Here is an 11,280-nt window from a genome sequence, read left to right as displayed (position 1 = left end):
CATTTTTTTTGAAAGAGGGAGTTTGACATCAGCTTTCTTAATATGAATCAATCTATTCATTATAAACAATATAACAATGTTTTTTTTGTTTTTTGTTTTGTTTTTTTTGTGAAAAGTGTATAGGGTCGCTAGAGACCCCAGTTGTGTAATAGTATATTTTTCGTGCACAAAAATATGTAAATATCTGATGACTCAATACGTGCAATTCACCTTTATTCCTCGAGGTGGCACTGTTTGATAGACAGTAATGATGTGACGTTCCACTCATAATTATCGCAGGCATAAAACAAAAGAATATCATCAGCAAAAACTGAATTGGTTTGAATGGCTTTACTGCAGAGCAATTACTGTACACAATAAAATATAAATGTCACTGTTGTTTGATGGTGGATGTGGTGAATAAGCTGCCAGCGATCAAAATAATGACTTTTAAGTCATTGAAAACAATAGTTTTGAGAATATGTTTGAAATCGCGAATATGAGCCAGATGCTGAATGTACTGTTTAAGTGCGCTCTGAGGATGAAGGTGATGGTAAAATCATCTGCTTAAAGTGAACCCTAAGTTTCTGAGTTTGTTGCTATATATAGGTCCGGGTCGCTAAAGACCCGAATATGTAATAATGATTGGTGAAACATTCATGCATCTAAGGGTAATAATTATGAACACACTGGTTTGTAGTGCAAACAGTTTTACCGTTTACTGCACGTTGTTATTCTTCGCGTATATTTAAAAAAAAAATAACCGGAAGTCTCGCCCATAGACTTACTTATGCATTGAAGAATAAGCGGCAAGAAAATTTCAATAATGATCGTTTTCAAAGTTTTCTGAACACACCCCTTGTCTTCCATTGGTGGAACACACACACAGCCCCGCCTCAAACTGACGTCTTTCCTTGAACCAATGTTGGGCTGTTTGACAGATTATTTCATCCCGCCACAAAAACAAAGAGTTACATTTTCGGGAAATAAGGTACAAATTGCTTCCTCACAGTTGTCCATGCACTACACTGCAATAGTCAATGTATTCCAACATCAAAAAAACACATACTCGAGGATTAAACGACAGAGCAATGTGAATGTGTATATTTGCGTGTGTATTTTCTGCACTGGGACTGTTAAGTGCTTCTCTGCTCTGCGGTTCATCGTTCCATTGCCTCAGGGAAGCGTGCAGTCCAATTGATCAAAACTGTCTCTCCATCTCTCTCTCTTTCTATTTCTATCTCTGCGTGTTTGTGTAGGATGTCATAACAGTCGCATTTCAGTAATTCCTTTCGCCAAGGTGTTGCGTGTGCACCCATCCTACTAATATAGTATCTCAAACAGCTAATATAGTATATGTGTGTGTGTTAGTGTGAGGGGGTGGGGGAGTCTGCCCGTGTGTGTCAGTCAAGAGTTGGATATAGCTCTCTTTTCACCAACATTACTGCATGAAAGAGCTGTCACCCAGCATTAGCCATTCCCTGCTCCGTGCGTGTGAGTGAGAGAGAGGAAATGAATATGAATATCGGTCGAGAAAACCTTTGAAGGTCGTAGTTCACTGTACTACAGTGCAGATGTCTGAGTTTGGTCATTTGACAGTCTGCATAATGAGGAAGATATTTTGGCCCGTACACGAGCCCGGACCAATGACAGGCCAAAAAAAAAAAAAACCTCACTTGGTCCAAAACTGGGACTAGTCTTTTCACATGATTACCCATCACGCTTTCAGATTACACACTTGAGATTATTTTATCCACATTCGAGAGTCTCACACACTGAGTGTTTATTGATCTTTAAAACGACAGAAAGCATAAGAAATAGACTCTCACCCGCTCTAAGCCAATTTTGAGGCATCTGTCGCATTCAACCTGCCATTTTTCACTTCCCTCCCTCCATACACCCCCCCTTCTCCGTCTCTCTCTCCCTCTGCGGAACTCAGTGCTCTTTCTCAGGCTGGATAACATTGCATTTCATTAGCAGTGCGGTACTAACATCATCTCCAAGATGCCTGGTTCTCATCTCTTGCAAAAATCAAAGAGGACAATATGTTGAGCATATTGCTTTGTGTTTCTATTATGGTGCGGACTTATTGACTTTACATTCTACTGCTAATTATATTTTATATCCCATAAACCTAAACCTGACAAAAACTTTGCTGCATTTTAACATTTTACATTTGCAGGAGGTTATTTAGTATGTTTATTAGACATTTTTGCACACATATTCTGAATAATATCAGCATCTAGGTTACATTATGTTTATGTAAATGTCATTTAAATGCAACTCTATACATTTTCTATAAACAGATTAAGCTAATATTCTGGTTTCTAGAAATCTATTTGGTAATATTAGACACACTATAAAAATATAAAACTATATTTCTAAGTTGTAAATGAAACAAAGATTGTTGAAGTATGTTTTAGAAGAAAATTCAGTTTCAGTTATTCTCCTTAAAAAGTTCACATTTAATCAACGTTACTTGGTTTTTGTAATTTATTAGCAATTTCTGAGTTAAAATTTTTAATCTGATCATCACAGAGACATCTATTTGACGTCTGCATTTACATCTGTAAGACGTATTTTTTAGAGTGTGCTCATCTGCAATACGTCTGTTGGATGTTTTCTATCAGATGTCGAATAGACGTATTTTAGATGTCTTTCAGATGTTTATGATTTAGAATGTATGTAATACTGACATGTGAAAGACGTCTGTCAGATGTTTGTACACAGCAGATGCTTTTTAGACCAACAGATCTTTAACAGACATCTTTCAGACGTGTGTGTGCTATCTGGGTATTTTTTTCCGTAAGAGTGGGTGAAGCCATATGTAAATTTTATGGGTCTGGCCTCCGGTCTCATCCGAGTCCAGCTATTTTTAGCTGTACAAAAAAGCTCCTTTTGCTGCTTGATATTGCAAAAAAGTGTTTTACCATATTATTTTAATGTATTGTCTTAATTATGAACACACTGGTTTGTAATGCCAACAGCTTTACCGTTTACTACACGTTGTAATTCTTATTATTTCCCTATAGCTCAGGGTTGCCAGGTTTTCAAAACAAAACCTGCCCAATTGCTACTCAAAACTAGCTCAATCGCCCAGTCGGTTACTGGGGTCACTTCAACCCGCAGACATGAAAATCAACCCGCAGCAACAGTATTAAAGTATCCCAGTTCCGCAGGAAAAGAGCATACTTGGCAACACTGCTATCCACCTTTGTCCTGTGTTTGGGTGCTTTTGTGTTCCAGTCTCCATAGAAATCCATGTTACAACAGTGTAAAAAAGATCGACTGAATTGAAACTTTATCAGGATAACTAATTATTAAAATGTGCACAGGATTAATGTTGTGTTATTGGCTCGAAAAATATGTTAATTTGACTAGAAACACCAGAGACCGTAAATGTAAAGCACCACTCCAGTCAGGCAAGATTTCCGCTTTCAGAAAAAGGTGGATAGTGGCTAATGAACCAGAAAACTCACCCATAAGCTTAAGCGTTAAAGACTAAGGTGGATTGAAGAAACAATTTAGGGGGAGAGTTTGTTTATTTATTTATTTATTACAAGTATTACAAGAGGTGTGTATGAACAATGTGTCAGCATACAGGCACATTAAAGGCTTACTCCACCCCAAGATGAAAATTTAGTCATTAATCACTAACCCCCATGTCATTCCAACCCATAAAAGCTTTGTTCCTTTTCAGAACACAAATTAAGATATTTTTGATACATTCTGACAGATCTCTGACCTTCCATAGACAGCAATGTAATTAACACGATCAACGTCCAGAAATGTAGCAAGTATATCGCTAAAATAGTCCATGTGACATCAGAGGTTTAACCGTAATTTTACGAACCTACGAGAATACTTTTTGTACAAAAAGAAAACAAAAATAACAACTTTATTCAACAATTCGTCTCCTCTGCAGTCACTCTGCAATTGCTTCCGTTCAAATTAAAATGTAAATAAATGTAGAAAACGTATCCATGTGGCGCAGCTGACACAGAACAGCATACACTGTTTGCGTTCAGGGGATACGCTCCAAAATGGTGCTAGGGTGATGTGGAGGAGACTAATTGTTGAATAAAGTTGTTATTTTTGTTTTCTTTTCGTACAAAAAGTATTATCATAGCTTCGGAAAATTACAGTTGAACCGCTGATGTCACATGAATTATTTTAGCGATCTCCTTGCTACGTTTCTGGACATTGATCGTATTAATTACATTGCTGTCTATGGGAGGGTCAGAGAGCTGTCAAAATGCATCAAAAATATCTTAATTTGTGTTTTGAAGATGAACAAAGCTTTTACAGGTTTGGAACAACATGCACTGTAAAAATTTACCGTGAATTTAACTGTAAAAATACTGTAAAAATGCTACAGTAAAAACCTGTTAAATGGTTAACGGTAAAAGGCCATAAAATTTACAGTGAACAGTGAAATTTACCGTAAACTGACATGCCCAGAATTCCCTGTGTTACATTTTTTTTTTAATTTGATGTTTTTTTGTTGAAATAACCCTTTCTTCTTAGTTTTTTCTTAGCTGTTTTGTACATTAGAGTTCTATGTTACATCTAATGTTGTTAAATTAATGTTTATGCATTATTTCAGTTTCATGTGTGTTACCATGATGGTGTTTAGTGTTTGTGTGAATGACACTGCGCACCTTCTATATGTTAATATTTAAAAGTTGTTTGTAATGAGCTTTGGTTCATCATTTGACTTTCTCATCACCACCTGCTTTTGGTGGTTATCAGTGTATTACAAAGGTACAAAACAGATTTCAGTATTTCAGTAGGTTGGTACATTAACATTATATCAATTAATGAAATTACGGTATTTACCTGTATATTTAAGTGAAAACCGCAAAACATAAAATGTTGCTACCGTATTTTTATGGTAAAATTCTGGCAACCACAGCTTGCGTTTTTTTTACCATAAATTTTACAGAATATTTTTTACAGTGTGGGGGTAAGTGATTAATGACAAAAAAAAAAAAAAATGTATTTTGGGGTGGAGTAACCCTTTAAGGTACCTCATCACCCTAAATTTTGCATTTCATTGTATTCTTGTTTGCTGTAATCGAGGACAATATATTGATTAAATCATTGCGCAAAATACTGATCGATAAATAAATAAATACAATGAGAAATCACTTGCAAGACTTCCACAAGAAATAAGAACGAAAAGCTTTCAAAAGTTTTATCCTGTGAACTTTACAAAACAGTCCATGTTAACCTAGTCGGCGTGTTTCATACTGCACTGTCGTTGTGGGAACATTTGGTACTCAAAATACAGACAGCACCTGACCCTCTCAACTAGGCTCCAGCGTCCCAGGAGATGGTGTTTGTGTTTCGAGGGAGGTCTGGGGAAAAGCTTCAATTTCAAAAGCACAATGGGGCGAATATTCGTCTGGTCTGTCAGGATTTGGTATGCGACAAGTTGCTTACGACTCACTCTCTCTCTTGCTCTCTCACACACTCGGGGGGTAAGGAAAGGGACGGATGGAGCGAGCGAAGGGTTGCGGCGCGGGCGGGGGAGACGCAGTCGCGCACACGCATTGGCTACACGCGCTCTAGACAAATCCGTGCTCGAGTGACGTGGGGACGTGTGCGCGTTGAATATCTCCTATATACTATCAGTCTTGAGAGAGGTTCACATTCGCAACTTGTTTTTATTATAATTTGACGACATTTTTAAGGCTTTCTGAGACGCGCAAAGCTCTCCGTTCTGTTGTTTTGTAACTCGTTTACAGTCCATTTCTCTTGATATGCAATTTTCTCTCCTCGTCTTCCTCTTTGGGAGTGCGACGGTCTTCAAACACGAGACAAACTAAACTGGTAAGCAATAATCTCTGATTTTCTGTAGTCTGCGTGTGTGCTCGCGATTTTTGGGATGTTTCCGTTTGCATGTGTGTGTCCATGTGGAATGTAAAGAGCGGAATCAATCGATGCCAAATTGCAAGCTTGCAAGCTCAGCTGTCGATTTTCTCAAAGCTCTTCGCCTGCATTTGGTTGTTTCTGCAAATGTTTGTTAAACGGGGGGAAATGTGATAACTGAAATCGTCTTCGTTGTGCATCTGCAAGCGCATCTTCGCATTCATTATGCATGTGCAGCATAAACTCTCCTTATCTGGAGCTCGATGAAACAAACACCGCTGATATACTTCTAAAGCAAGTCTGTTGCGGCTCTTTGGACACATCCTGTCCCTTCAACCTTCTGAAGCGAGAATGGAGGGCTTTTTCAGAGAAAGGCGTCCATTTTCGGTGTCGGTGGAGGGCTTCTCTAATGAATGCACTGCGGCTCGCATCAGCGCCCAGCCTCCCCCTGTCAACTCCCACACTTCACCCTGACCATTTATCTGATCTCACTGATCACAAGCGTGGACCTTTTCACAGCCCCGCTCGTGCATGTTTGATCCATGCTTTTCAGTCACATCATGTGACCTTAGGAACATGGCTTTTGCTGTCAAGAGGCCTCTATTTCAGCATTAGGCAATTTTCAGAGAAGATGCACCTGTCACACTGATAGACGATGAAGGCCTGCACTGTAAAAATGTTTTATAATCTAGGCCAATCATAAAAAAAATCTATTTTTACTGTTCTTTTAGCAGAAGGAATGCATGTAAAAATGCAGTAAAATTCGGTTAATTCTAGGTTAGTTTGCTATCCTGTATTTAGTGGAAAAAAAAATGTATTTTTAGAAAAACTTTCTTATTTTACTTATCAGTTACAAACACTAGGATGATTTTATGTTGCAATTAACCCTTTACAAAGACGCGCCGCACATCATGTTCTCACGCAGTGAAAAATACATGGTGGAGCAAAGAGAAAACTGTCAATGCACCGACAGACAAGACAGAGCAGGTTACATCAGCTATGAAACGAAGTCTCAGCCTTCAATTTTTGTCATTTTTTTTAAGACTTTCAAATAATACATACCGTTTTGTGGCTCTTTAACGTGTCGCGACAGATAGCTTGAAACGATAATCTCTTCCTCTTTACTATTTATTATAGCATGAAATAAACATGAATAAATATCACAGGGTAACTTGTTTCAACGGAAAAGACATCAGTACACACCATTTTCAAGTTCAGTTCCACTGATGTTAATCTACTCTCATGTCTAGTTTGTTTGTTGGACAAAAATTTCTGTTATGATTGGTCAGATCGTCTGTCAATCAAACGTACTGCAAAAGGGTCAGTTTATTAGTTCGTTTACTGCTGTATTTGATCATTTTTGTGAACTTCAAGTCAGCATGTGGCCTTTACTGTACCACTGTTACATTTTCATTAAAAAACAGAGCAGATTGGTGCATTAATATACTTTAATGATTTAACGCAGAACCTCACTTAATTACTAAGTGTAAAATAAAATGCTAACCTATAATGCCTGGAACACACTTTTACATCAACATTCTGGCAACTGCCTCTTTTTAATGTAAGTAAAATAATATATAAATATATTTATGCATTTAACAACATTTATATCCAAAGCAGTCTTAAGTAGCATGGGTATATTTGTAGCAATAGCCAAAAATACATTGTATGGGTCAAAATTATCAATTTTTCTTTTATGCCAAAAAAATCCTTAGGATATTAAGTAAAGATCATGTTCCATGAAGATATTTTGTAAATTTCCTACTGTAAATATATCAAAACTTAATTTTTGATTTGTAATATGCATTGCTAAGAACTTCATTTGGACAACTTTAAAGGTGATTTTCTCAATATTTTGATTTTTTTTTGCACTCTCGGATCCCAAATTTGTCAAATAGTTGTATCTCGGCCAAATATTTTCCTATAATAACAAATCATACATCAATGAAAATCTTATTTATACAGCTTCTGGATGATGTTATCGCTTATAACTGGTTTGTGATCCAGGGTCACATATACAAAGCCAGCTTTATTAGACAACTAATTAAATTATGAAGCAAGCTAGAGAAGAGGAGAAATGCAGACAGGAAATACACTCTAAAAATGCTGGGTTAAAAACAACCCAACACTGGGTGAAATAAGGATAAACACAGTGCTACATAACCTTATTAATAAGTTGAATAAATAATAATTAAACAATAAACATTTTTTTTTTTTTAATTTGCTAATTAATAGATGTTCACCTTTTGATTATTGCTAACTATGTGTCAGATAAATTTTGGGTTCATTTTAAGCCAGCCATATAGTCATTTTTAAACAATAGTTGAGTTAAACAAAGCTACCCAGAAGTTTGGGTTAAACATATTTCACCCAGCGTTGGGTTGTTTTGAGAATTACGTTTTTTTTTTCTTCTTCTTCTAACTAAAAAATAAAACACAACCTTGCAGCAGATTTCGTGGGCACACCTTTCAGCTCATACATTTTGAATGTGTAGCAATATATCTGATCTTTTATTTTTCTTACTCAGTTTACAAGTAACAAATATGTGTCCTATTCAGTCTGTTTACTGTAAAAAATGAATGAATGAGACAGTTTAAAAATCACACAGCGCAAGCTAGTGATGCCAGTGTTTGACTTTGGCACAGAAACCTTAATCAGCATGCTTGTGGGCTCGCAGGAAGCCTAAGATGTGCTTCCATCGTTCACATGGCCTTTGACCACACAGAAATGTTTTAATGAAAGAAAGCACCTGGGCAGGACTCAGGTTGTATTGCTCTCCTTTGGAGGATTCTGTTTAAGCAGATTGTGTCTCCTGGGATCACAATTATGTAATGCTCTGAAGAGTCCTGTGTCAGCATTGCTGTACCAACACCATTTTCCCACGATCTATACAGGAGCCGAGAGCATTGCAGAATACAACAAAGGAAAAGAAACCCCAGCGGATGGCTTTTTTGCAATTATTAAAGAGCGGACCCCCGACTGAGATTATCTCCTTTATTCTCTGTATAATTTAGACAAGTGAACTATAAAAATAAGGAGTCGTGTGGCTGTAACGCTGCTGACATGAATTACAATTTTTATCGTTGCGAGAAGCCTCGCACATGGGTTGGTTTCGCAATTGGCTTCTCTTCACCATCCCATGAAGTGCACGTTGTGTTAGCCGTGACACTTTTCCAGGCACACTTGTTCCCAATACAGCTTTTAAAACAGTCATACTGCAGCAGACAAACAAAGTGGAGTGAAGTGACCCCTCATACCCCCGATCAATGCTGTCTATGGCAAAGCTGTATCCTCACGACACCAGCAAAAGAGTTTTTCTACCTACATCAGTGGTGGATGTTTACACCATAAAACAAAATTAGAAGTTGGTTTATGTATCAGACGTAGACTGTTTATGGTCAGTGCGGTTACAGTCCTGTTTGCGGTTACATTAGTGTGGCTTTTTAACAGACAGTGACATCAGATGAGTCAGGCAACATCTGTTTGCAATGCGCTTACTTTTACCCTGGTGCAATGATGCAATAGTACTAATTTTAAACCATTTCGGCACAGATGACTGATGTCTTTTTCAAGCAGTGGATGCCGATAGTGATATTTAATAAGGAACAACATTTTTAAAGCAATCGGTGATCAAACTAGAAAGCAAGAAAACATACTATTTGTCAATATTACTGTATGTTTGTTCAAATAAATGCAGCCTTGGTGAGCATAAGAGACTTTGTTCGAGTGCATATTAATGTGGAATCAAGCTGAACAACCTACACACAGGCTTTTGGATTGTCCTTAGAGTTGTAATAATTAACTCTCCCTTTCATCAGTCCCATCTGGGACTGAAACTTTCATGGAAGGAGAATCCTCTACCTTAAATACAGACGAGGCAGAGTGCGAGAGAGACTGTGATCATTTGTTCCCTTCATGCATAGTCATCAAACGGAACCTATAGCAAGCTGTAAACAAGAAAAAACGATTCATTCAGTCAGTTCGTACATTTGTTGTCTGAATCTCAAAAGGAATTATGAAACAAGGTAATGGCGCTTGTTTAGAGACTTTGTTAATTGCTTGTGGGAGGAGACACAGACATCCAGGTTAAGCAAACGAAATGAATATCCTCACTTGCTCTCTTCCTCCGAGCTTCCTACACGGGATACAGCAGCAGAACTGCAACTATATTATTGTTCATCGTTCATTGAGCAACTGCCTCACGGCAAATGATCTTTATGTCTGAAGTTCATCCGAAAAGAACTTTACTAAAAATAAAAGAGCCATGGATTTATTAATGTATTAGAGGGAATATCCTTCAGCAGAAATGCTCATACCTTCATACACTGCTACTGTATCATTTATTCAAACATCTACAGTATCTCAAAATGATTGGAGTGCAGGTGTGATATTTTCTTTGGTGGGGAATTAAGCCTAGCTGTGCGTGCTTGTTTGTGTGAATGTGAGGAGACGTGTGATAAATTCATCTAATTGCTTAATTTGGTTTTGGTAATGTTCTCTCATGTTTAATGAGAACAAATTGTTCAGTATTCCAAATGTTCTTTTTTGGTGAAACTCACTTTAAGCCACATGTGATGTTATATTTTTGATCATTGAGGTTGCTTTTATTTGATCAAAAATACAGTAAAAACAGTAATATTGTAAAACATGATTACGCTTACTCCGGTCTTTAGTGTCACATGATCCTTCAGAAATCATTTTAATATGTTGATTTGATGCTCAAGAAACATTTTTTTTTTAATCATCATCAAAGTTGAAAACAGTTTTAAGTGCTGCTTAAAGGAGTTCATTTCCAGAACAAAAATTTACAGATAATTTACTCACTCCCTTGTCATCCAATGTGTCTTTCTTTCTTCAGTCGATAAGAAATTATGTTTCATGAGGAAAAAAAACAGAACTTATCTCCATATAATGGACTTCAAGTTTGAACTTCCAAAATGCTGTTTAAATGCTGCTTCAAATGGCTTTAAAGGGAAGGGTCTTATCTAGCAAACAATCGGTCATTTTCAAAACAAATTGACAATTTATATACATTTTAATCTTAAACGCACGTCTTGTCTAAGTCTGCGTGAACTCTAACTCCGGTTCAATACGGTCAATACAGTTAGGGTATGTGGAAAAACTCCCATCTCGTTTTCTTCCCCAACTTCAAAATCATTCTGCATAGCTGCAGAAGTACCAACCCAATGTTTACAAAGTGAATATGCGAAGAAGATCGAACGCCCTTTATAAAAAAAAGTTAAAACAGCGATGTAGGGCGATTTTGTTGTTGAAGAAGAAAACGAGATGGGAGTTTTTCCATGTACCCTAATTGTATTAACGCGGATTACACAGACTACGCATGCACTTCGCAGAGACGAGACAAGACGAGCATTTGAGGTTAAAAAGTATATAAATTGTCAATTTGTTTTGAAAACGGCCGATCGT

At 37.2% G+C, this 11,280-nt stretch overlaps 1 protein-coding gene across 1 annotated transcript in view; it reads left to right on the top strand.

Annotated features, from left to right (window-relative positions):
- Positions 1–5,505: 5,505 nt before the first annotated feature.
- Positions 5,506–11,280, top strand: part of cacng8b (calcium channel, voltage-dependent, gamma subunit 8b) — a 32,681-nt gene continuing 26,906 nt past the window's right edge. Inside the window, exon 1 of the mRNA XM_051131895.1 lies at positions 5,506–5,814. The gene's annotated coding sequence lies outside the window, so the exon portion shown is untranslated. The remainder of the gene's footprint in view (positions 5,815–11,280) is intronic.

Source organism: Labeo rohita, chromosome 16 (assembly GCF_022985175.1).
Source record: "Labeo rohita strain BAU-BD-2019 chromosome 16, IGBB_LRoh.1.0, whole genome shotgun sequence".
In the NCBI taxonomy this organism is placed as follows: domain Eukaryota; kingdom Metazoa; phylum Chordata; class Actinopteri; order Cypriniformes; family Cyprinidae; genus Labeo; species Labeo rohita.
This window is presented reverse-complemented; position numbering and strand designations above follow the sequence as displayed.